Genomic DNA, 26,579 nt, shown 5'->3' with positions numbered 1-26,579 from the left:
ACTCCATTTCTGGAAATCCAAATTTTGAGATAACCTCAAATATTTATTCACAAAGACACTGATTCTATGATATACTATCTAGTGAACAAAGGAAAGTAAAAAATTATATATATTGAATGAAAACAACTATGTAAAAAGGAAATTAAAAAAAAAAAAAAGGAAAGGAAAAAAAAGACAAAAACCTGGAAGGAAATACACAGAAATGGCATAAAGTTGCCTTGATGTGGTAGGTTTCATGCTGGGATTTATCTACTTCTTTATACTGTTTTAATACTTTCAATGTTTTGGAAAATGAGCATGTATTTCAAATTTAACATTAAAAAAATAAAACTAGCTATTGAATATAAATAGTAGTCTATATTCTTCTACAATATCCATTCCAACATTTTCCCAAGTCTTTCCTTGTTCCATCAATGCCCTGTTGTATCGTTTTGCTTGGTCTCTTCTCCACTGGACAAGTTCTGGCAAGCAAGCATAAATCACAACACCCAAATACTTTTTTAGCCCCATACCAGTGACACCTGTATATACATGTATCTAGACATACAAGTATAATTCATTTTAAAAATTTTATAGCCAAAGAGAAAGTACAGACGAAAACCATTAGAGTGGCATTATTTAGGAGATAGACAAATAGAGAAAAACATTCCTTCCACTCTCCCCACTGGGAGCATAGCTACATAATTAAATATCCAACTGAACAAGTAATTTCAGGGAGCACCTAAAAGCCAAGGGTAGGTCATACATCTAAGGTCGTACATCTAAGGTATCGTTGGCTCAAGCTCTGACTTGACCTTACATGCAACTGTTTGCTAGGCTTATTTTGAGCATTCTAAGAATATTCAGGCAATTTGTTTTGCTTCAGGCAAAGCTAAGAATACCCACCTCCCAAAGTAGCCCATACTCCCCTTAACCTCAGGTCAGTTCCCCAGGCCAGTTCCATTTACTCAGTGAGAACATAGGAATGTTAATGGATGGAGAGGGTTAATGAATGAGCTAAAAGAACTCCCAGATTTCAAGAAGGATTGGGAATTCCAGGGCAGCTGAACTCCCAGCTTCTTGGGGCACACACTGAAGAAGGAAGAGAGATTTTTCAGCAAAGAAAACCAATCTGTCTGAGCCTATTAATTCCCCTGTTGACCAAATAGATCAAGCATGATTCAGGATTATTTCAACAAATCATCTTGGCAGGTAAACATTTTCTGCAGACCGTGGCTCTTTCTGCCTACTGAAAAATGAATTGTGTGAACAATACTGAAGTAATATTGATATGAATCAAACAATAAAGCAATATTGTGCTTGTGTACCCAGCTGCTGAAGCTTGAAGAGTCTGAACACGCTATTCAAAAAAATTCTTCATGTTTTCCTTTAGCAGACGCTGGCTTTCTGATGCTATTTTTAACACCAGAATCTTTTTTTTTTTTTCCCCTCTACCCTAAAAAGATTCACACATAAAATCCTAATTCATAAAACCTGTAACTAGAAGCATTTCTGGCTGACATGTGGCAGGAGCGCAGCCATTCCAAACATCCCTTCCCCGTGCCTTTGGGCATTTACCTGCAACCCTAGGTCCATGCAAGATAAAAATCTGCTTTTAAAGAACTAGAAGAAACAATTCAAAAAATTGGCTGCAAATGTCCATGTTTCTCTGGAAATGGTATATGAAGTTCACAGGGCATAAAATGGTTCTGTAAGCAAAATTACTGATGTTTATCATTTGAGTGTCCTCCTACCTCTATTTCCCTAACAACTCTGCCCCTTCTGCCTTCTTCATACTGCCTCACCCTCTTCTCCAGAGTATGCAGTCCTGCCATTCAGAACCAAAGCCCCCACCCCACCTCCACCACAGTCACCCTTGCATCCTTTTCACAGCTTGTCCTCCCACTGGAACAAAAAACTATACCATGAGCCTTACAGTGAGCACTGTGTCTACCAGCCAGTGTCCATCCCCAGATTTCCCCCGAGAGCATTTCCTTTTCCTCAGTGTTCGCAGTCTTGATGGTCTGTAAATAAGGCACCTTACCCTAGGCTAATCCAGGTGGAGGGCTTCTGCCCCAATAAGAGGACATTTGCTCTTAGTCTCTCTCTCTCCAGGGATTATGAACCTTGAGCAGAAGTTCTCAAAGAGGGAAAGGCCGAAGTGATTCCTCCTGGCCATCGCATCCTGACATAGCTACCCACGGGTTCCTGCCATTTGGATCCCTGGTCCAGCCCTGGTTACTGTGTTTCTGCATCTAGAATCCCAGCTTTGTCCTCTCATTTAGTAAGCTACCCAAGGGCCTTCCAGTAAGTTCTCTTTGGGAACTTATGAAATCTGTTGATTATACCTAAAGAATCTGAAATAATATAAGGTTTCATAAGCAGTTTCAGATTCCTTATCTAACTTGCCCCCAGAAAAATCCTTTGGAGTTGGGAAGAGAAATACTATCAATCCCACTTTATAGGGAAAGAAATGCAAGTTTGAATTACTGAGTTTTATTGTCCAACGTGTTATATTCAGTATACAATACAGCATCACGATTCAAATCTAGTTCTTCTGAGCCCCAACACATTTTCTTTCCACTGCCATGCTGTCTTGCTTGGGGTAGTACCCACATTCTGGAGCTACCCCTTCCTGGAGATGGACTTTTTATGTTGAATTCTCTTAGCACCTCCTGCAATGGCCACTAGTTAATTCAAAAAGCCAAATCCTATGGAATAAGAGAATCCCTATGGAATAAGAGAGGATTCATGCATTTTCCTTCTCTGGGGGCATTTATATTCAACAGAAAGGAAGCAACAATATACTCCCTTAACCACAAAAGGACTTAATAAAATAATGCATTAAGAGGATAGATTTATATGTATTTATATAATGAAATTCTGTATTTCATATTTTCAAAGGTATTAATCCAAATATTGTTTGCCAGGTACTCTGTAGAGATCATCCAAACTCAGCCATTATCTGATTTCACTGATGATCAAATTCATATGTAACACTATTACAATGAGGAAAAAAAAAGATTTCAAATGCATTGGAAAATTAATAAGAAGTCACATGGATTACAATGGAATGGGAAAAAATAATTAAATTTCCAACCTTCAGGAGGGAAGTAAATGATCCAGACCATAAAATCATAAAATTCTCCTTTGCATCTGGAATCAACAATGGATGAATTATTGTCTTACTATGCTTATGAGAGCTACTTGTAAATGGAATTCAGTCACAGGGATAAAATTCCAGGATTTCTTGCACACGCGCGCACACACACACACCTGGATTTCCAGGGAGGTCTGATCCAGGAAGGTGGACAGTTTGTGAAAAAAAAGATCATTTTTTTTTAAAGAGGCTTAACTCTAGTTTCAACGATCTGTCTGGAACTATTGCCTCTTTCCAGTGAAAAAAGAAACCTCCCTCCCCCTTTTTCATCTGTATCTTCCAGCTTCAGGTTGTCTCACTAGCCACAGAAGAGAAGAAATTAAACAACACAGTACTTAGAATACCAAATCTGAAGTTCCTATTCCACCATTAACCCCAATGGAACTTCAGGCAGACTGTTAGCCTTCTGAGCCTTTGTTTAATTCCATTTAAAATGGATAAAAATATTGCCACTCCCCATCCTTCCAACTCATGAGGATTTTCAGATGACTACAGATGCAGATAAAAGATGAAGTCGTAGGGCACCTGGATGGCTCAGTGGGTTAAGCCTCTGCCTTTGGCTCAGGTCATGATCTCAGGGTCCTGGGATGGAGCCCCACATCGGGCTTTCTGCTTAACAGGGAGCCTGCTTCCCCCACTTTCTGTGCCTGCCTCTCTGCCTACTTGTGATCTCTCTCTCTCTCTCTTTAAAAAAATAAATAAATAAAGTTGTAGGGAATTTAGATATTCCGAAAGACTGACTAGCCACTCACACAGACCTATAAGCCACTTTCTTCAGCCTTAGAGTATACTCAAAAAAACTTGCCTGTTAATAGACTACAAGAGGATAGGTCTCTCAGGAGGAAGGCTCCATGTTATCTATTATCTAAAACCAGAATGCTCCATTGCTCTTTTACTAATAATTAGTAAGTATAACTGACCCTCAAAACATTTTAACCTTCCTCTATGCTTGGTTTGTGCATGAATATTAATTTAATATGGGCCTATATTCAAATCAAGTCATACTTATATTAATACATAATCTGCAATGGCTCTGAATTCTCACCTACTCTTTAATCCCAATGTGTTCTACAAGTGTCCTTTCCCAAAGATCGGTTAGAATCTCCAAGAGTTCTATGTGTCCAAGAGCCACTGCTTGTCTACTGCTCCTTGCCTAAAGAGAGGAAACAGGCCTTGAGTTTGAACGTGACACCAACCAAAATTAGCATTTATATTTGCTGACCCCCCCCCCCACATTTCTCCTTGTTTTAGTTAACTTCATTGTCACTGTGTATTTCTGGTGATGAAGTTGGGCTTTTATCCCCCACTGTTGTGTTGCTGCATACATTCTCACATTGCTGCATGGATTCCCAGGCCAAGATGGTTCTACATTGTGTGGTGGAAAAGTAATGCTGTTAGCTTCCAGCTATATTGAATTAGTAGTCCCCGAGGAAAAACTACTGATGTCTAAGAGCTTCCCTGTTTTAGTGGAGAAGTTCTTTCAATTCAGTGATATACTGGTGTAGCCACTCTGGAAAACAGTATGGAGATTCCTCAAGAAGCTAAAAATAGAACTACCATACGTCTTAGCAGTTGCACTATGGGTATTTACCCCAAAGATACAAATGTAGTGATGCAAAGGGGAACTTGAACCCCAATGTTTATAGCAGCAATGTCCACAATAGCAAAACTGTGGAATGTAGAAAGAGCTGAGATGTCCAACGACAGATGAATGGATAAAGAACATGCGGTACACACACGCACAATGCTGAGCAAAGTAAATCACTCAGAGAAAGATAATTATCATACAGTTTCACTCATACGAGGATTATAAGAAACAGTGCAGAGGAACATAGGGGAGGGGAGGGGAAAATGGAATCCGAGGAAATCAGAGAAGGACACAAATCATGAGAGACTCTTAACTATGGGAAGGAAACAGAGGGTTGCTGGAGGGGAGGCTGGGGGGAATGGGGGAACCGGGTGGGTGATGAACATTAAAGAGGGTGCATGATGTGGTAAGCACTGGATGTTTTATGCAACTGATGAATTACTGAACTCTACATCTGAAACTAATGATGTTCTACATGTTGGCTAATTGAATTTAAATTTAAAAAATCATATATAAATGGTTCTCCCAAGGCATATTGAAGATGTCAGGGTGGTTCCAAAATGGTTCTGGTGTCATTTATCCTGGGCATGGAAGCAGGACTTCCTCTCCAAAGATGAGCCTCTAAGGAGAAAGGGCTTCCTGATTTGAACATTTTTATTTTTATTCTCTTATATTTTTATTATTTGGGGGTATAGTTGGCACATGATATTACATCAATTTCACATATACAGCATAATGATTCAACAAGTTTATATGTTATCCCTTGCTCACCACAAGCGTAGCTACTACCATCTGTCACCATACAAAGCTATGACAATACCATTTACTATATTCCCTATGCTGTATCTTTTATTCCCATGACTCATTCATTCCATAACTGGAGGCCTGTGTCTCCTACTCTCTTAATCCATTTTGCCCATCCCCTATCTTCCTCTATCTGTTTCTTCTCTGTATTACAGGTCTGGGTCTCCTTTTTGTTTATGTATTTGGTTTGTTTTTTAGATTCCACATATAAGTGAAATCATATGGTCTTTGTCTTTTACTTACTTATTTATTTATTCAACAGAGAGAGAGATCACAAGTAGGCAGAGAAGCAGGCAGAGAGAGTGGGAGGAAAGTAGACTCCCTGGTGAGTGGAGAACCTGATGCAGGGCTTGATCCCAGGACCCTGGGATCATGACCTGAGCTGAAGACAGAGGCTTAACCCACTGAGCCACCCAGGTGCCCCTGACCAACTTATTTCACTTAGCATAATACTCTCTCGTCCATCCAGACTGTTGCAAACAGCACAATCTCATCCTTCTTATGACTAACATTCCATTATGTGTGTGTGTGTGTGTGTGTGTGTATACACAACCCACTTCTTTATCAGTTCATCTATTGATAGACATTTGGATTGCTTCCATATCTTGGCTACTGTAAATAATGCTGCAAACAGGGGTGCATATATATTTTCAAATTATTTTCATTTTCTTTGAATAAATACCCATTAGTGAAATTACTGGATGGTATGGCAGTTCTATTTTTCATTTCTTGAGGAAACTCCCTACTGTTTTCTACAGTGATGCACCAATGTGCATTCCCACCAACTGTGTATAAGAGTTTCTTTTCCTCCACATCCCTCTCCAACACTTGTTATTTCTTGTCTTTTTGATTCTAGCCATTCTGACAGTTGTAAAGGGATAGTTCACTGTGGTTTTGATTTGCATTTCCCTGATGACTAGTGGTATTAAGCATCTTTTCAGTGTCTATTGGCCATCTGTATGTCTTCTTTGGAAAAATGTCTCTTCAGGCCCTCTGTCTATTTTTTTACTGAATTATTTGGGGGGTTTGGGTGTTGACTTGTATAAGTCCTTTATATATTTTTTAGATTAATCCTGTATTGAATATATCATTTGCAAATATCTCCTTCCATTCAGCAGGTTGCCTTTCTGCTTTATGCTTTGAGGATGGTTTCCTTCACGGTGCAAAACCTTTTAATTTTAGTGTAGTCCCATTAGTTTAATTTTGCTTTTGTTTCCCTTACCTGAGGAGACCTATCTTGGAAAACATTTCCATGCCCAATGGTCAAAGAAATTACTGCCCATGTTCTCTTCTAGGAGTTTTATGGTTTCAGGTCTCAAATGTAGGTCTTTAATCCATTTTGAGTTTATTTTTATGTATGGTGTTATAAAGTTTTCCAGTTTTATTCTTTCACACCTAACTGTCCAGTTTTTCCAGAACCATGCATTGAAGAAACAGTCTTTTCCTCATCATATAATCTTACCTCCTTTGTCACAGATTAATTGATCATATATGTAAGGGTTTATTTCTGGGCTCTCTATTCTGTTACATTGATCTGTGTGTCTGTTTTTATGACAGTACGATACTGTTTTGATTATTACAGCTTTGTAGTGTATCTTAAAACCTGGGATTGTGATATTCTCAGCTTTGTTCTTCTTTCTCAAGATTCTTTGGCTATTCGGATTTGGCTATTCAAATTTGTTCCATACAAATTTTAGGATTATTCTAGTTCTGTGAAAATCAGGTCAGGATCTTTTATGCCTCCAAGAGGAGTTGCCTTTTAAACACCCCATTGCTTTTTTCCACAATTTGGCCTTTATCAAGGCCATCCTAATCCATCAGATATAGTTCAATAACTTTCTTTGAACCCCAGAGAAAGAGTTAGGTCCAACCTCTTTTCTCTAGAAGCTCTTCCTTCTCATGTAAATTAGTAAATGCCAAGAAAGTCAAGCAAGAATGATATTGCCTAATTTTACCCTGCAGCATTCAAGCTGCAAAAGTCAATAGATATTTGAGAAAACTGTTAAAGCAATCCTCTCTACCAACAATGTTTGGGCTCTAGGGCCTAGCCAAAATGTCCTCTCTCCCTCATTCTCTCTCTCTCTCTCCCCTTACCTCTCCCTCTCTCTCTCTCTTCACCTGTCTCTCTCCCCCCACACACACACTCATAGCTATCATCTACAGAAAGCAATATTCAAAAAACTGTAGTGCTACTGAAAGTGTACCAAATGAAAACCTAGACTGAAAAGTGGTGTGAAAAATAAAGACATCAAAAGAGCAAGTAGGCTACATAATGAGCTGTTGGATAGAGCTTGGAAATTTAATGAGCAACTTGAAAAATAATTTAATATCTAGTTGGGAAGGAACTTAAAAGATCATTTGGTTCAACCCCTTTATTTTCTAGCTAAGGAAAATGGAGACATGTAATGATGAAGTGACTTGCCCAAGGTCACACTGCTTCTCTGAGATAAATTTTGGCCTAATTTTTCCATGATCCCCTAATCACCTTTGAGTCCTTCATATGTCATATTTGCTTGAAATCATTTCCTTCTGCTGCTAATAGATAAAAGGGAAGGTATCATTTTCATTAAATCAATCAAATATTATGAATCATGATGCAGTTCTTTGACTTAGAATATACTGAAGGGGAAAAAAAAATACACTGGAAAAAAGTTGTGTAGAAGATGCATTCCTCCCTATAGCATTAAACTGTTACTTGGCGCCTTCACTAGTAATAAAAACAATACTAACAGTTATTACCAAGCACTGTCTATTTCCCACTCATCAAGCACCATCCAAATATGTTAGTTTTTTTTTCCCCATCAATCTTCATATTAAATATATGGAAATTAATTTAAAGGACTTAGAATTCCCTTAATCTTGGACAAGTTACCTAAGGGGCAGAGTAGGATTCAGGACTGGACAGACTGATAGTATTCTGGAGGGAAAAGAAGATTGAAGCTAGTTATTCAGGGTATTAAACTGTTAAATAATGTTTGTATCCTTTAGACACCAGTTCTTTATTTGTCCCATCACTGATATCCATACCTTCCGTCTACCCCTTCCACCAATCTATACTGCCTCCTGCTACCACATTCACCTTCTTGAAGACTAATTTCTTATTGACACTTGCTCACTCCAAAACCTTAGTAGTTCCGCATAGTCTATTTAATGCCTCCATAACCTATCCCAGTCTACTTTCTAACATTAGACCCCACTTCTCTATCAAATCCTTGTCCCTGTCAAACTAGATAACCCTATCCTCAATATACACTTTGCAATTTATCCTTCATTCTTTAACACTTACTGAGTACCTACTATGTGCCGGACATCATGTTAAGCATTGAACATGCAAATAAGAGGCACCCCTCCCCCATCTTCTTGATAAAAATTTAGAGTGTTACAGACAGACAGGCAAATAACTGGTCACAGTCAAGGAAAGTGGTTGCCATAACTCACGCTGGTCAAAGTGGAGTGAAAACCAAGACAAACTTTGAGTTTTCAGTAAGTACGGGTTTCTTTCTTTTGGTTTTTGTGGGGGTTTTTTTTGTTTGGGGTTTTTTTGCCTGATACGCCTTCCACAATCCATAATTCCATCATCATAGAAGTATATCCCATAGGGGCACCTGGGTGGCTCAGTGGGTTAAAGCCTCTGTCTTCAGCTCAGGTCCTGGGATGGAGCCTCACATCAGGCTCTCTGCTCAGCAGGGAGCCTGCTTCCTCCTCACTCTCTGCCTGCCTCTCTGCCTACTTATGATCTCTGTCAAATAGATAAATAAAATCTTAAAAAAAAAAAAAAAGAAGTATATCCCATAGCATTAAGTTCAAATGCCTCATAACCATGTGGATATGTTTCTTCCCCCTTTTTGTGAGTGCCCTCTCCCAAAAATGTAGTGAAAGTTCCTAATATATTAACAACGCTTTACTTTTTGTAAACACCTTGGATATCCATACTTAGAAAAACAAGAGAAGCAGAACACAAGTGTGCTGACTCCTGACGGTGATTACAGGGGCCCAGCGGTTGCAGGCAGGACACTGTCTAAATTTACTTCAAATCTTCTGACCTTTCTTCCCCTATATAGATTTAAGTACAATTAGGGTCTTTTACTGGGTCACAGATGGAATGAGAAGGAGGAAAAAAGATAGATTCCCACCCCCCCACCCCCCACCCACCCCCCATAGCAGGAAGGAAGGAAGATGGAGGGGAAGGGGGAATGGGGGAGGGAGGGGACAGAGGGAAAGCACTAAAAAGGATAGGGGTATATTGTGGCAGCAAAAATGTGTGAAGTAAAGGACATTGGATTTTAGCAATGAAAGATATAGGAAAATGAAAGGACAAGTAAAATAGACTCTTGTCCTGAGATAGAGCCAGAGATGTACTGAAGAAATAAAAAACCAAGTAGTTCCCCAGACCAGCCCCTAGGCGTCCCAGCCTACTCATTCCCTCAGGTTTTCCTCTGGGGGACAAGCACATCAGGAAGCTATGTGTAGGCAGCCAATCATATGGCTGGTATCTGGATACACCCTAACATGAGGCTTCTTCAGCTCAGGGGCCTCATTAAAATCATTTTCATGTTCCACAATGTCTAATACACTCTTGGGCACATGGTAGGTCTCTGAAACATGTGCCAAGTACATGTTAAATAAACGAACAACCAGGCACAACATGGTTGTAAAGAGCAAACTTAAACCACTGTATTGATAATTTTCAAGATTTTTTTCCTTAACATGCTATATAGGTCGTGCTCCTGGGGGTTTCATCATCCCAGTCAACACTGCAGTAAATCTCTGGGCATGTCTAGCCTACGGCACATGCAAGAAATTTGCTCACACCTCTCCTCCATTCCTTTACATAGAAAAGGAAGTAAAAGATGTTAACTCTGAGGGTTGATGCAGAAAGTCAAGAGGTAGAATGTGCCAAAAGTGTTCCTGGACTTGAACAAAATGCAAAATTTAACAACCACTCTAGACCAGGTTCCGAGTTCAGCCCAGTGACAATCACTGCCAGAGGGCTCTGAGTGCCAATGAGACCACAGTGAAACCAATCCAGGCAGCCTTTGATCTCCTACTCACTCTCCAGTTATTGGCCCCCAGGGCTTTCTACCCTAAGCCATGAGAACATTTTGTAAAAGAGAATATGATCCTGGAAAATTAACTGGACTCTTCCCTTTGCCCAGATGGTAAATCATGAACCTGGATAGCCTACCAAATCATCGGCCGTGGTTGGAGGCTGTGATGCAAAGAACAGTCATTTCTGTGCAAAAAATAATAGCCAGACAGAGTAATAGATTTTTAGGATGGGAAATATCCGTACAGTAATCCGAGAACAGCACTTTCCAAGCTGTTTTAGTCATAGAGTCCTGGTTTCAAATAAAAAATTGTTCAGACCTTCAGTATACATTTGGAGGTAAAAGTTAGTCCTGGGGAATGGGTATGGAAGACAATGGAAGCAGAATCTCTAGAGCTGCAGAAAATCAGGTTTAAGCACAATCATTCTAATCCACCCCCTGATTTTATAGATGCAGAATGTCTGAGAAATTGAATAGAGAGACAAATCTACCTTTGTCTGAGAAACTGTATAGATGAGGGTACTGAAGAACAAAGCAACTTCTTTTTTTTTGTCAACATTATACAGCTAGTTCATCAGAGTCCCTTTAGAAACCAGATGGCACACCCAAGCTCAGGATAATTTAAAGAGTTAACAAAGGGACTATTTACAAAGTTGTGGACAGGATTTCCAAAACCAGTAAGGGATAATGTGGTGCCCTGGAGTTGGGGATTTGGGTCTGAAAAGAGGAGAGGGAACCATTACATGTAAGGAGAGAATCATGGGCCACCTTAAGGGGAGAGGAAATCTATAGTAGGAAGATAAAGGCAGCCCTCAACAAGCTCACAAGAAGGAAATATATACACATATACTGTCCTGCTCCTCCTCCTCCTTGATGTCCTGTCAGGGCTTCTACAGGCTACACTAACTAGAAATCAGACAACAAAGTGACTATCAATCTATTCCATACAGATCAGCCTCCTGGAACGAAACAGTAGGATAGAGAAGAGCAGAGAGAGAACACGAGGCGGCAAACTGAAGTTATCTGTCGTAGTCGGAGAGTCCCCGAAACAGAATTATTCAAAAATCTAATGGCAAAATCTATATTCTTGACCACTGTGGTGTTTTATGTTGCAGGAATTTTTTTCACCCATATAGCTGTTAGATAACAAAGCGAATATTGAATAGGATTACCTCTCCTGTCACTTATAAATATATGTCTTATCTCCTATTATTCTATAAATCTATCGAGAATGGTGCCTCCAAATATTCAGCAATATTTCCAACTTCTTAGGTAACGTAAATCTTGTTCTCTTAATATAAAAATATAATTATATTTGTCCTGATATACCGTATAACATTAAAGTGGGAATCCGTGCTTTATTCAATACTAAACTATATTTTAATTCAGTGTGTGATATCCACCACATGAAGTGTTCACATTCACCACACGAAGTGTTTAACGTCCTAAAGAACGTCTGGCAAACACACGAGACCCCACTTGTTCCACCCATGCCTGCAGCAGACATCACTATTTGATAATGATCTTCTGTCTTGCTGAGAACGTGTACCAATACCGGATCCTTCTCAGTACAGTCAACGACTTCCAAATGATCAGTTAGCACATGAGAAGAAGCCCATATTTATCTCAATAGTGAAGAAGAAAAATACAGGAGTACAGAAAAAGTCTGTGAGACTCTAAGAAAACAAAACTGAATGCCCCAAGACACTGAATGCCATTTTTAAAAAGCTCTCCTCCTGAGTTACTTTTAGAAAAGGCAAGAGAAAATAAATACATGTTGAAACAAATTACCTGTTTATCTAGAGAACAAATCTACCCTTAGTTAAGTCTGAGAATATACAACAAAGTGGGACAGATAGTTTTAAACTGTTACAATACGAATATACTTAATTCCACAATGGGGTAGTTTTAAACTGTTACAATTTCACAATGAAAAACATCTCCAAAAAGCTGTTGGATGGACAATTTAACACTCTTAAGGTTATATAGGAATTCATTGTGGAGGAAATCTGTGAGAGGGATTTTGACACGAGAAGCTGTTCTTTCAGCAAAGAAAGGAAAAAAAAGTAAACAGAGATGAAAGAAAGAAGAGGGCAGAGGGAAGAGGATAAAAATATGAACTTCGCTCAGGAAACAAAAAGTGATATGAAGTTTCTATGAAATACAGAACAGAAATACTCCCTAATGCCTCACTTTATTAGATCAAGGGTGTTTAGAAATAATCTAATATCTTTCCTTGATACTTGCAGAATAAAAAACTCCTGACCATGAACAACAAGATCCCACAAGGTCAACCCACTGCCTAGTTCTCCCATGTAATTCCTCCCCATCCCTCCCTTGTTCACCATACTCTAACTTACGGGGTCTACTTGGGAGTTTCCTTGAATATTCCAAGTTTTTTTCTACCTCAGGATCACTGCATGTTGCTCTCTGCTTGGAATGCTCCCACCCTTGCAACTTCGTGACTAGCTCCTACCCATTCTTTAGAAATCAGCTTAAATAAAGACCTTCTCTGAAAACTTTATTTAAAGTAGGTCCCTTCTGTTACTCTCTAACTCTGTTTCTTGTGGGCTTTTTTTTTTTTTTCCTTGAACTTTATAGTTGAACCTATTTTATTTATACTCCTATTTGTCTGTCCTTTGCTTGGCTCCTACACTGGGATACAAGTTCTGTAAGGGTGAGAACTATCTCAATCTTAAAACCCACAGAGCCTACTACAGTGGCAAATACACACTGAGCATTCTATAAATGTTTGTGAAATAAATGAATGACAATGCTTGAGAAAGCCGTTTTGTTTCTAGCCTATAAATCATTCCAATCTTACCTCTAGGACTCACACATCAAAAATATATGAAATTTTGAAAAAAAAATGAAACTTTGTGGAGATCTGATTTGTAGGTAATAATCGCTGAGCACTTATTTGCTACCTCTAGACACAATTCTAACCAAATATATACATACGCATGTATGTATACATGGGTGTGTGTTTATAGGTCATTTTAAACCTCACAAAATCCCAACGGATTATTGATGGCACCATTTTACAGACAAAGAATATGAGGTTCTTATATTTAGCTATGGGAGTAGAAAAAAGTACATTAAAATGGCAAGTTTTGAAACATCATGATAAAGGATCCTCAAATATGTACCTTTAACATATCCAAGCAACCAAATATATACTTTTAACATGTCCAAGCAACCAAAGTGACCCAGGCACATTGTCTGTGTGTGCTCCTGAGAGACAACTACAACAAAATGAAAAGGAAATGAGCATAGTTACGGACACTGGAATCTGTTTCACTTCTATTTACTGCTTGTATAGTGGTATCAAAATCCTTTCTCTTACCTGACCTCAGATTCTACATCTGTCTAAGGAAGCACTGGGACTAGATATACAATGTGCTGATTTATGTAACTTAGAGACCTCCTAAAAGGTCTAAGAGGTGGTTAATATGTTCTGGTATGATATCAATTGATATCATATATCAATAGACAGGGCCCGTGCTTCATGATAACTGCTCCTCGATAAGTAGTACGAGGTACGAGATTCATAGGCCGTGTTTTGACTGTAGGGAATTTAAAATTAATGCTAAGCAGGCAAGAGGAGTTGCTGGCTGGGATTAAAGTGGTGGTAGTAGAGTTGAGAATGGAAAGATTGAGGGATATGTTTGAGTCAACAGAGAATTGAATGAAAAGAAATTTAAATTCACTTTAAATATACCACAGAGGTATTTGTTTTGCATTTCAAACCACCTGAACTAAGTGGGGAAATTGTAATATTACATCATCAAAAATAAAGATAACATACTAAAAAATAAACTCTGGTATGTTTTTGTATTCAATAGCAAGCTATGGATATTTGGGAGAAAATATGGGATGAGAGATTTCTCACCTCTAATATATAGGAGCAGGGCACCTGGGAGGCTCCATCAGTTAAACAGCTGCCTTTGGCTCAGGTCATGATCCCAAGGTCCTGGGATCAAGCCCTGTGTCAGGCTCCCTGCTCAGCAGAGAGACTGCTTCTCCCTGTCCCTCTGCCTTCTCCTTTGCCTACTTACGCACTCTCTCTCTCAAATAAATAAGTAAAATCTTTAAAAATTAAAATAAAATAAAAGAGCTAGAGAGTATAATGCTAAGTGAAATAAGTCAGTCAGAGAAGGACAAATACCATACGAATTCACCCACGTGTGGAATTTAAGAAACAAACAGATACAAGGGCAGGAAAAAAAAAAAAGAAAAAAAAAACGAAAAAACAAAAAACATACAAACAAACAAACAAAAAAGGCAAACCAGGAAACAAGATTCTTAAATATAGAGCACAAACTGATGGTTACCAGAGCCAAGGTGGGGACAGGGCACGGGGGAATAGGAGATGAGGATTAGGGTGTGCACCTGTTGTGATGAGCCCTGGGTGTTATATGGAAGTGATGAATCACTGAATTCTATACCTGAAGCTAATATTATACTGTATGTGAACTGGAATTCAAATAAAAACTCAGAAGAAAAAAAAAAAAGCAAATTCAAAATAGAAAAAAATTAAAAATAAAGTAAAATAAAAGAAGTTGAAGCAGATAATACTATAGACCTCCTCAGAACCTCTATAATTCTTTATTCAGAATTTCTTAAGTGCTTATTAAGCATTGCACATGGATTCCACCTTATCATGGACAGACTAAGTCATACAGAATAAGAAAACATTATCCAGAAAGGGGAACCCTCCTACACTATTCATGGGAATTCAAGCTGGTGCAACCACTCTGGAAAACAGCATGGAGGCTCCTCAAAGAGTTGAAAATAGAGGTACCCTATGACCCAGCAATCACACTACTGGGTATTTACCCTAAAGATACAAATGTAGTGACCCAAAGGGGCACATGTACTCGAATGTTTATAGCAGCAATCTCCACAACAGCTAAACTATGGAAAGAACCTAGATGTCCATCAACAGATGAATGGATAAAGAAGATGTGGTATATATCTACAATGGAATACTATGCAGCCATCAAAAGAAATGAAATCTTGCCATTTGCAACGACTTGGATGGAACTAGAGGGTATTATGCTGAGCGAAATAAGTCAATCAGAGAGAGACAATTATTGTATGATCTCTGATATGAGAAATTTTGATAGGCAGAGTGGGGGCTTTGCAGGGTAGGGAAGGAAAAAATGAAACAAGATGACATCAGGAGGAAGACAAACCATAAGAGACTCTTAATCTTACAAAACAGACTGAGGGTTTCTGGAGGGGGTTGCGGTGGAGAGGGTGCTTGGTTTATGGACATTGGGGAGGGTATGTGCTATGGTGAGTGCTGTGTAGTATGTAAGCCTGATGATTCACAGACCTGTACTCCTGGGGCAAATAATACATTATATGTTATTAAAATAATTAATTATAAAAAACAAAACATCTGTGTTTTCAGAGATGCTAATCTAATCATAAAATCACTATAGATCAAACTGATGAAGACAAAATATACAATTGCAATATAATACAGAATTTATCCCTGTTTTATTATATAAATTGAAACATACTAAAAGCCCCAGTTTTTTGAAACTTGAAAGCTTTAGAATTAAGACATTAAAAATAGTAACATATTTGGGGGTTAACAACAAAGTGAGTAATTATTTTGTAATGTTGACCAGATAAATAGAAACAGTGTGTTTTAATAGGGGTGGATTTAGAATGTGATTGGAAAAGTACATTTGCAGGAAATAGAATTCTCTCATAATAGACATGACAGCAATGAAAAGAGAAAAAATGCCTCTGGTTTAGAAAAGGGGGAATAGATGTGTTACTAGCATTAAAGCTTAAATCATTGCCACAGTCAAAGTGATTGTCACAATGGTGATACTGATCTGGGATAAGTATCAAATATGAGAGACAAAATGAAAGATAAATTTTTCCCAAATATATACATAGTAAGATGGATAGCAATAACACAAAAGACATATTGCCCTCATTAATTTCCTTTTTTAAGAACTTCTATTCATAAAATATGAAAATTCTTGTAGAATTTTCTCTTCAGAATTATTTCTTTCTGTTAATGGGCTGCCCATAAAAATCAAGATTTTGAAAAATAGTTGAATTAACAAAGACAAAGATAAATATTAAAGTGGTAAATATTCCTAGGATCTTAATGGAAATATGATGCACATTTTTAAAGTTAAATTAAGCTCTTAAATGATCAAATAGATGAATTATATTAATCAGATCTAACTTTCAAACGAGGGCAGAAAAAGATAATCCATTGTCATCATAGGACAGAAATTCTCATATTGTGAATAAAAACAGTTTTTAAGAAAAACTTCCCGGATAACCTTTATAAGGCATTTTACCCTCACTGAGGAAAAACCATGTAAGATTTCAACAAAGCAAAAATAAGATTATATGTATAATGGAAACAAAAGCATAGAAAACTATTCATGTTTTCATTCTTCCAATACTTTTAGAGCATGTCTATGTGTTAGGTACTATGTTCAGTGATCATTTAAGATATAATATGTATATGACATGAATTTCAAAATCCCAAGGGACTTACAGTGAGGAATGGGTGGGGGTAGGGCAAATAAATATACAATAAACATGAAGAAGGTAATCCAACTGTATCCCATAATGATAATACAGGCCATAAAGGTTATAGGAGATACAAGTTAATGATCAGTTCAGATGACTGAAGATGGCTACCAAAATATACCTATTTTGAGATATAAACAGACAGAAGAGACTGAAAAGGTATAAAGGGGTCAGGAATTAGAAAACCTTCACTGCTATAGTAGATATTTTATGCCTTAAATTTATAGGTAATCACAAGGCACTGTCATTCTTTTTCCAGCATATCTATGGCACAAAGTCATAGAATCATAAAACTGTTAGAGACTGGTGGGGAGCAAGGTGGGGATAGGAAGTGTTGAAAAGAGCAAGGTCATCCTTCTCTCCTTCCTTGTCCCTGGAAGAGTTCCATAATTGAGAGCAAGACCTCAGCAGGTAAAAGAAACAGTAAGAACAGCAACACGCATATATGGCAAAACCGTACGTGTGCAGCAAAAGCCAACGATCTCCTGCAGCCCCCTAATTAATCCCTCACTAGGACTCTGGCTGATAGTCATGTACGCAGTTCCTCGCTGCCCCTCACGTGATTGCTTACTTTTTCCTTGCTTCTGCATACTGTACATCCTACGATAATAAAACCAAGAGCCCACCAGGCACTTGTTGTCTGCAGTTCTTGGCGGTCCCTGGGGAGGCAGCCCCTTCCAGCTGCTCTTTGTTCCAAGTTATTGGACTCATAATAATCATTTCATCTCTCAGCAAATGTGCTATGTGACAACTAACCACTACACTCTCCCACTGATTCTGTATGTAGCTCCAAAATGCCATCTTAACACAATATTCCAAGAAACCACTGCCGAGCTCACTAGGTTAAATGTGAAGTTTGAATCTTTATCCAGTATTTTGTTTTTATTTTTATATATTCTTCAACATTTCATATTCAGTCATTTGACCAGAACAAGTTATCAAACCAGACTCCATACCAGGCACTAGTGGAGAAGAAAAGAGATCCAAACTTAATCAATTTAACTGTGCTTAGGAATGTTAGGGCAGTCTGTACTCATTGAGATGGTGTAACTTTGGGGGTAAATAACCTTCACATTCTTTTCTATAATGTCAGCTTTCTATGTGAAGGTCTGAACTAAGATGATGGTAGTGAGCTAGAAAGGAAAGCAGAGATGAGATTGAATAGAGCTATATCCAAAAGACTCAATGAATTTCTATTATTCACCTTCACCTGCCCTATAATGCAGGCACTTCACAATTTTCCCTGACCCTGCTGTCTTCCTCATGCCTTTTTATGGATTATTCCCTTTATCTGAACCCCCTTTGCCTTCTCCATTGCTTAGTGAATTGCCTACCCATCAAACCTCAAATCACATGTGCCATCTTCCAAGAATATTTATTGAACAGTCACTCCTTACTGCTTCCATGATACTGGATACCTTTATGTTAGCACGTGTCAACTATGTTCACTCACGTGTCTTTCTCTTCCTTGGGTCTAATGTGATTCTTCAACTTCATACTACCAACATTGAATAGTGTTCTCACCACCCAACAGGGTGTTCAAAAGTGTAATTTGATTGGATGAATGCTTAAGTTGAACATCAGAGTACAGGATATGGGGTTTTCACCAGATTGGTTTTATTGTGCTTCCCAATGCTCACATTAAAAGCTCAAACACAAAGAGTTTATAGACAACCAGTCGGTCACAGTTTCTGAAATACTGGATTGGCTAGGAAGAGCCCAGGTCAAAATGCCAGATTTCCCATGACTAATACCCAAAATGAATAATCCTAAAGGGTGATGTATGAGTTTCTGTATTCAAAGGAAGCTTGGAAGTTTGGTGTCACTCTTGAAAGACAAGTCTCAAACCCATCTTTTAAAAGAACTCTGATCACAGAAATCTTATGTGAATGTCTTTCAACAAATACTGCTTTATATCCTATTGTAATTATTTAAAGAGCTTATCTCATATACCAGAAAAGCAGGTCCAGGGATATTTTTGTATTGCCATACCACCTAAAACAGTGCCTTCAAAATAATAGGTACTTAATAAACAGAGGACTTCAGCTCTTGCTTGCTTTAAATTAGAAATACTAGCTACAGTAGGACCTACCCCAGTATTACTTTCTTTTCCTTACAGAATCAGGGACATCGACCTCATTTTGGAGAAATCAGTTCCATGTTACTAAAACATTCTTAACCTCAGCCCTTTTTTGATACATGCAAATATGTTATGTCATACGCAGTAGGATATCCTTTTACTTAACACTCACACTAGCACCCTAATACCTCTTAGAAACAGAACATGTGGTCAAGCTTTACATCTATCAGCTTTACTTCTATGGTTTGTATCATGAGATGATAGTCAATTTTTTTCCAATTAAAGAAGTATTGTTTTCAATACTTTCTGAATGCCCCTTATGTTGAAAATCATTCTAGTATTTACATACAAATACTGAACTTTAATGATGATTTTTGCCTTGACCTCAGATCGTACATGGCCTTATACATTTTCATCTAGAACACTTACAGAAATGAGCTCTTAGCCTATTCATTTGGCCTGGCATAGGCTTCTGATTTTTAGTTTCCTTTCATAACAGTGCAACAACAGCAGAATTTAACTAATCCACCCTTTGTGGATTTTATGAATTAGTGATAAAGTGGAACAAATCTGCAAAATAAAAGAAAATGCCTCATCAATTTTATTCATTTATTTTGACAAGAGCAATTTTGTTTTAATTACTTATGATAGCATCTCAGTAAATGTGATGTAGCATGTTTTCTCAAATTAATTAAGCCCCCTTTTCCCACCAAAGCACTCTGCTTATACAGGAAGAAGAAAAGGGAGGAAAAAGCACAGATCTCACTGAGACTGTCATTGGTTTTCTGATTTCTTTTTAGGAGAATACATGAACAGTTTTCAAAAGATATTTTCTGCCCCTTTTGAATATATATTCCATAAGCTCATTTAAAGAGAAAATTCGGTATTGCTTTGAAAAGACAATTTGGGTTAGAAATTGAATTTTGAACTGAATTTGCTTTTCTATCTGAAAAGTGTTTTGAAATAGGTCCTAAGGAAAAGAAAAATAGTTGCAACAAAACTGTTTTTACTAATTTGTAGACTTATAGGACTAAAAGCATTTTAAAAATTGCTGAATCTATTCACAGATGCCACATTTTGTATTGTATGCCACTCATGAAAGAAATGAATCACCTCATGAAAGAAATGTATCCCACCACAGTTTAAATGAAGATTTTTGGTTCTGTTAAAAACATATATATTTTTGGCTGGTTCTAAATATTATTGGAGGAAGTATTAACATATTGTATAACAGTATTAACATATTAACTATATTAACATATTGGTTAGAAGCAAGGACCCTGGAGGCAGACCAACTGGGGTCACATCCCATTTCAACCACTTCCCATCAAATGGCCTCGGACAAGTTCTGAACCTCATTTTGTACTCTCTTTAAGAAAATGCAGATAATATTATATTTCATTATGTTGTTCTGAGAATAAAATGACACAATGCATATAAAGTGCTTTACATTCTCTGGCATATAATAAAGACTAATATATGTAAACTATTTTTAGTAAGTTGATAACCACACACTATTGCCTTGAGGGACAGCTTCATGCAAGCACAGGATTTAGAACTGATTTTTTACAAACATGAATCCACTCCCTGACGTGGAGCAGATTAAGGAAATCTCCCAGTACACTGACTTTTCCTTCACAAAATGGGGTTTGGTGGCTAACCAAGAAGAAAAGTCTACACTAGATGAATTTAGGTCAACCATAAATTTCCAGGACTAATCTTACATCACATAATCACAATATCCATTGCCTTTATTTTGTAGAGAGAATAAAATACTGAGTCTTCCCTGGTGAATAGTAGCATCTTTTAACTTGGTAAAGCCTTTCTTTGACCTTGGAAAAAGATATTTAAACAAGCGAGTTTAATGTTTCAATTAGTGCTGTGGCACTGTTTCAAATCTCCTGCAAAATTTTTTTAAGTAGCACTTAAGCAAACTCAATTAAGGTTCATGGCTAAAGTTCCACATTCTAATGTTATTTTCCCATCATTCTCTTGGAACAAACAGAAGACAATGATATCATGGGCTGACCATAGGCACCAATTATATATGCATAATAAATTGCCTGGCATCAAGTTACAGCGTGAAATATTTCCTCTTTATATAAAGTATTACATAAGGATACTTAAACACTCAAACTCCCTTTGATTTCTCTTTAAAGCTAAAAACTCCCAGTCTGTTCACAAGTGGTAATGACTTCTGATAACTGAAGGCTGATTCTACGAGTGGATAATCCGTTTGTTTCAACCCTAATTCTCAGGCTGCCTACGAAACAGTAAAGCTGAGCCCAGAAGAGTGACTCACAAAACAGGAAAAACATACTCGAAGAAATTGTGTAGCCGTATCTGACAAACTAAAAAAGAATGTAACTGTATTTATTTTTTAAAAGTAAGATGTAAAATTCTGAACAAATTCCAGTAACATTTTATTACAATAATTGATTTAGCATGTGTGTTGACTAAATTGATACTTTTCATTCTTTCTTGGCTCCTCCCCCACCAAAACTAACTTTTGGTTGCCATTTTTCCTTAAATTGTTTCATGTTTCAGACTCTGCTTATTGCCTTTGTCTGATTGTATGTCTGCTTATAGTCCAAAGACAAATATACATGATTTGGGGATTCCTCAGTCAATATACTTGCTTTGCAGAGAGCCCAATGCAGGGTGCACAAGGACAGAAATAGAAGACATGGTCCCTGCTCTCAAAGAGGATTATGCATCATGCTCTGAGCTCTTCTCCCCCATGCATTAGACAATGTGATTTATATAAAGCTTCATGAAAGCAAATACACAAACATAAGAATGTAAGCATAAGATTACAAGTAGCTCTGACACAAATGGCTCCAATATTTATGCCTGATAATCTGAATTTTCATCTTTCCTGATACACAAATGAGAAAACAATATTCTATATACGTATTTGAATTTGTTTTATTTTCTTCAAATGCAGTATTGTAATTATACAGCAACGGCCGCTGAATTTACAGTAGTACAGCTATGATAAATTTAGCATTCTTATATTACATAGCTATGATACATACCTTGTTATAGCAGTCAAAGCCAGCCATCTAAATTTACGAAGAGGTGGACACAAGAGTAGCCCAACAGATTATATATATAACTTAGAAATGGAGGTTAGCTCAGCCAGCTCTCTCCTGACTTTCTATACCAAGTCAGAAAAGGCCTTATTTGGTCTTATATAGGGAACAAGAAAACAAAAGCCAAACAATATACACCACCAACAACACAAGAACATATACACAAGAATATTCACAAATGCCTGGGATATTTTATATCTCTCTTAAAAAAAATTCTGGTTTATACTTGAGTAAATCACTGGATAATTTGAATCTGTTCCCTCTGCCCCACTGGCATCCATATTTTGTTGAATCTTTTCTGTTTCAACAAACCAATGTAATACATAAAAGAAAGATTCTAATTGTTAATATTAATGCTTTATTACATATAATAAAAATATGATATATAATTATATACTATATATAATTATAAGGAATATGATAAAATCATGATTCAGACTCAATTTAAAATTTTTGATTGGACTAAGGATTAGACTAAAGCTTAACTTTGTAACAAAGTGTAAAAGCAATTGCAGAAAATGTTTAACCTACTGAAAAGACTTTTCATAACTCCATTAATTGTTTACAAATAGAAGTTTTGAATTATAAATAAATCTCTAGTAGGAAGAATTCGTTAGCAAGGAATCTGAGGAGACATCAGTCCAAGCACTGAGAAGGGGCTTAAAGGAATAACATCGCACTTATTTTTAGCACAATCCGGATATTTCACTGGAATCTTGGCCAGTTACTCTGAGTACAAGCCTCAAAAGCAATTCTAGTATTAAAAAAATTAAGTGGCATTCAAAGCAAATTATTTTTATAATCAATTTAGCCAATATTTAAGTATTTGACAATGGATGCGAACCAAAGCACAGGGTGCAAAGACCATCTGCTGACAACATGGTGACAGCTTAACCTCCTGTTTTATCAGGGATGACAAATAAGCAGCCCAGCTTCTGTGAGGGTATTTCCTTTCTCGCATCCAGCACAGAGAGCGCTAACCATTTCTGTCGCTTTTTCCCATCAGGCTCAAACCATAGCCTTGGAAACCTCTCTACAGATAACGCTTTGGACATCGAAACACAAATAAATGGCAGTGGTAACCCAAGGACAAACCTTATCTTGTTATTTTAGCCTTAGATTAAATAATTATAAACCTTTTCTGGTAAACTTTGACGGGGAGTCTGCCAAGTCTTTGGCCAAGGCTGGGTGCATGAATGTTGGAGATGTGTAAGGAGTTAAACGAATACGTCTAACTAAGGATTCTGGATATGTATTTAACATTCAAAGTTATTATTTATGGAACAGAGACTCAAGCTCTCCCACTAGAGACTTCTCAAAAAGCCATGGAATACTTCAGACACACACAACAAGTGTGAATACAGATAGCTACTTGCTATTCTACTCTCAATTAATGAGTGAGTGTGTGTGTGTGTGTGTGTGTGTGTGTGTGTGTGTGTGTGTACCCCTCCTAGCCAGGTAAAATTATAAAGAAAAATAAACAGAATAACTACTTACTCAGCTCCAACTCTCTGTCCGGTAAGGAAAGGCCTCTCTAACCGGCTCCCTGCCAAATTCCAGGCAGCAGAAACTATTTAAGCATTTTTCACCTGGGAGTGCAAAGCATGTTGCATCAATGTCACCTGGGAGCTTGTTAGAAATGCAAAATCACTGCCCCCACTGAGACCAACTGAATCAAATTCTGGATATGAACAGACTACCAGCAAATTTGCAAGTACATTAAAGGTTTAGAAGCACTTATCTAGACTCTTCAAAATCCAGCTTTAAGAGATACATTATAGAATTTTAATAAAAATTGTCAAAAATTCTTTTGCAGGTTTCTATAAACTGTATTGACCAAATTCTGTTCTGTGAAACAAGAAATCAATGAGATGATTTGCAAAAAAAGGGGGTAGAGGAAGAAAGTTTGTTTTAAAAATAATCAGGAAGTCCATAGAAATTCACTATGCAGGGCAACTGGGTGACTCAGTAGGTTAAGTTATTGACTCTTGATTTTGGCTCAGGTCATGATCTCGGGGACCTAGTATCCAGCTCCATATTGGCTGTGCACTCAGAAAGGAGTCTGCTTCAGGATTCTCTCTCTTCCTCTGCCCCTCTCCCCACTTGCTCACTCTGTCTCCCTCTCTCTAAATGAATAAATAAATCTTAAAAAAATTTCACTTGAAACATTAGCATATTGCAGGCTCTGAGAAATGCCATCGTAGTTTTACTTAACTCAATCTTTCAAAAATGACCTCATCTTTTTTCATTAATAACTATTAATTACTTATGAGGTGCTCTGGGAAAACTGCCATAGACTATCATTTCCTCCAGCCCACAAAAATATGCAGCATATGTAGGCTTCCTACTATTTCACCTTATATTATGCAAACACTGAGGTAGAGTGAGGAACTTTTGGTATATCTGATAAAAACTGAAAAAGCAGAGAGAGTCAATTATCATACAGTTTCACTTCTTTGTGGAGCATAACAAATAGCATGGAGGACATGGGGAGTTAGAGAGAAGGGAGTTGAGGGAAATTGGAAGGGGAGGTGAACCATGAGAGACTATGGGCTCTGAAAAACAATCTGAGGGTTTTGAAGGGGTGGAGGGTGGAGGTTGGGGGAACCAGGTGGTGGGTATTGGAGAGGACACAGATTGCATGGAGCACTGGGTGTGGTACAAAAACAATGAATACTATTATGCTGAAAATAAATTTTTAACAATTTTTTTTTTTAAAAAGTAAATGAAAATGTAAATCTGGGCTAGGACCTTCCAAAAACTTGCCTCAGAGTGAATTTTGGCTACATTAAACTATATTTCTAAGGTTCCCATATATTTGTATACAGAAACCTGTATATTTGTATATTTGCCTAAAGGCAAAGTATAGATCAAGTTCTAAAGTTAGAAACAGACTTGAGTCAATAAAGCAGCACAGCTAAAAGCTTGACAACAGAAGATTTTTGATGCTCTCAGCACCATGCTTTGTTTTTTTAAGTTTCTTTTTTTAGTAATTTCTACACCCAATGTGGGACCCAAACTCACAACCCTGAGGTTAAGGAGCCACATGTTCTTTCAAAAGAGCCAGCCAGGCATCAGCCCCATGCTTTAGAGATAGAAGTTCTTAGAGTAAGTGATGTTGCTCAAGATGATTCACAAATCTGTCCTCAATTGGGAGCATACAGAAGTATACACTTATGGGTGTAGATTCACAATATGAACATCACTGCTTCCTGAAAACTGTAATCAATAAATCAGTCAAATATAAGCACTACCCAACACTCAACCAGACTAACATTTTAGTGCCACCTAAATCCATATATTTAAAGAAAGCAGATAGAGCTTAAGATGCAGTGAAACAATAGCTGGGTGAGAAAATAGGATGACAGCGGGGTGAAGAAAACTATTCTAGCTTTTTACACTCCCCCCAACCCTTCCATTTATACACATATCAAAACCTGGTTACATAATGAACAGCTGAAGAAGATATTTTATACACACACACACACACACACACACACATACACACAATGGAACATTACTCAGCCATCAAAAAGAATGAAATCTTGCCATTTGCAATGATGTGGATGGAGCTAGAGGGCATTATACCAAGCAAAATAAGCCAGTCAGAGGAAGACAAGTATTGTATGATTTCACTCAAATGTGGAATTTAAGAAACAAAGCAGATGAACACAGGGGAAAGGAAGGAAACTAAAGTAAGATGAAAATCGAGAGAAAGATAAACCATAAGAGACAGTGAACTCTGGAAAACAAACTGAGGGCTGCTGGAGAAAGTGGGGGGGGTGGGCTAAATGGATGATGGGCACTCATTGTGATGAGCACGGGGTCTTATATGTAAGGGATGAATCACTCAGTTCTACTCCTGAAATCAATACTATACTATATGTTAATTTGAACTTAAGTAAAATCTTGAAAGAGAAAAAATACCTGGTTATATGGACCCACCTATATATATATTCCTGTCACGTTCTCAATTTCTGATCTCTTCCAAAAGATACATCAAATGGATCTAAAATATCACAAAGCCCCAATCTTTTGTTAAGGTTTACTTTTATTTTCTGGACAGTCTAAGGCAAACTTCAGCCTATTGTTGCGAGTAGTGGGGTGTGGAGGGGCAGCCAGGGACACTATACACTGTAACCCATGCATCACCAACCTTCCCACTCAGATGAGCAACACCTGATCATAGGATCAAGGGTAGAGAAACTTCTTTCCCCACAAATCCTTATTTGTTGGATCCTGAATGCAAAGA

At 37.6% G+C, this 26,579-nt stretch overlaps 1 long non-coding RNA gene across 1 annotated transcript in view; it reads right to left on the bottom strand.

Annotated features, from left to right (window-relative positions):
• The window catches only part of LOC132010711 (uncharacterized), a 514,837-nt gene extending 490,971 nt beyond the window's left edge, over positions 1 to 23,866 (bottom strand). Inside the window, exon 1 of the long non-coding RNA XR_009402270.1 lies at positions 23,825 to 23,866. This is a non-coding gene — a long non-coding RNA (uncharacterized LOC132010711). The remainder of the gene's footprint in view (positions 1 to 23,824) is intronic.
• Between the last annotated feature and the right edge of the window lie 2,713 nt (positions 23,867 to 26,579).

This window comes from Mustela nigripes, chromosome 1 (genome assembly GCF_022355385.1).
Source record: "Mustela nigripes isolate SB6536 chromosome 1, MUSNIG.SB6536, whole genome shotgun sequence".
Classification (NCBI taxonomy): Eukaryota; Metazoa; Chordata; class Mammalia; order Carnivora; family Mustelidae; genus Mustela; species Mustela nigripes.
Note: the sequence above shows the minus strand (reverse complement) of the source record. Positions and strands in the feature narration are given on the sequence as shown.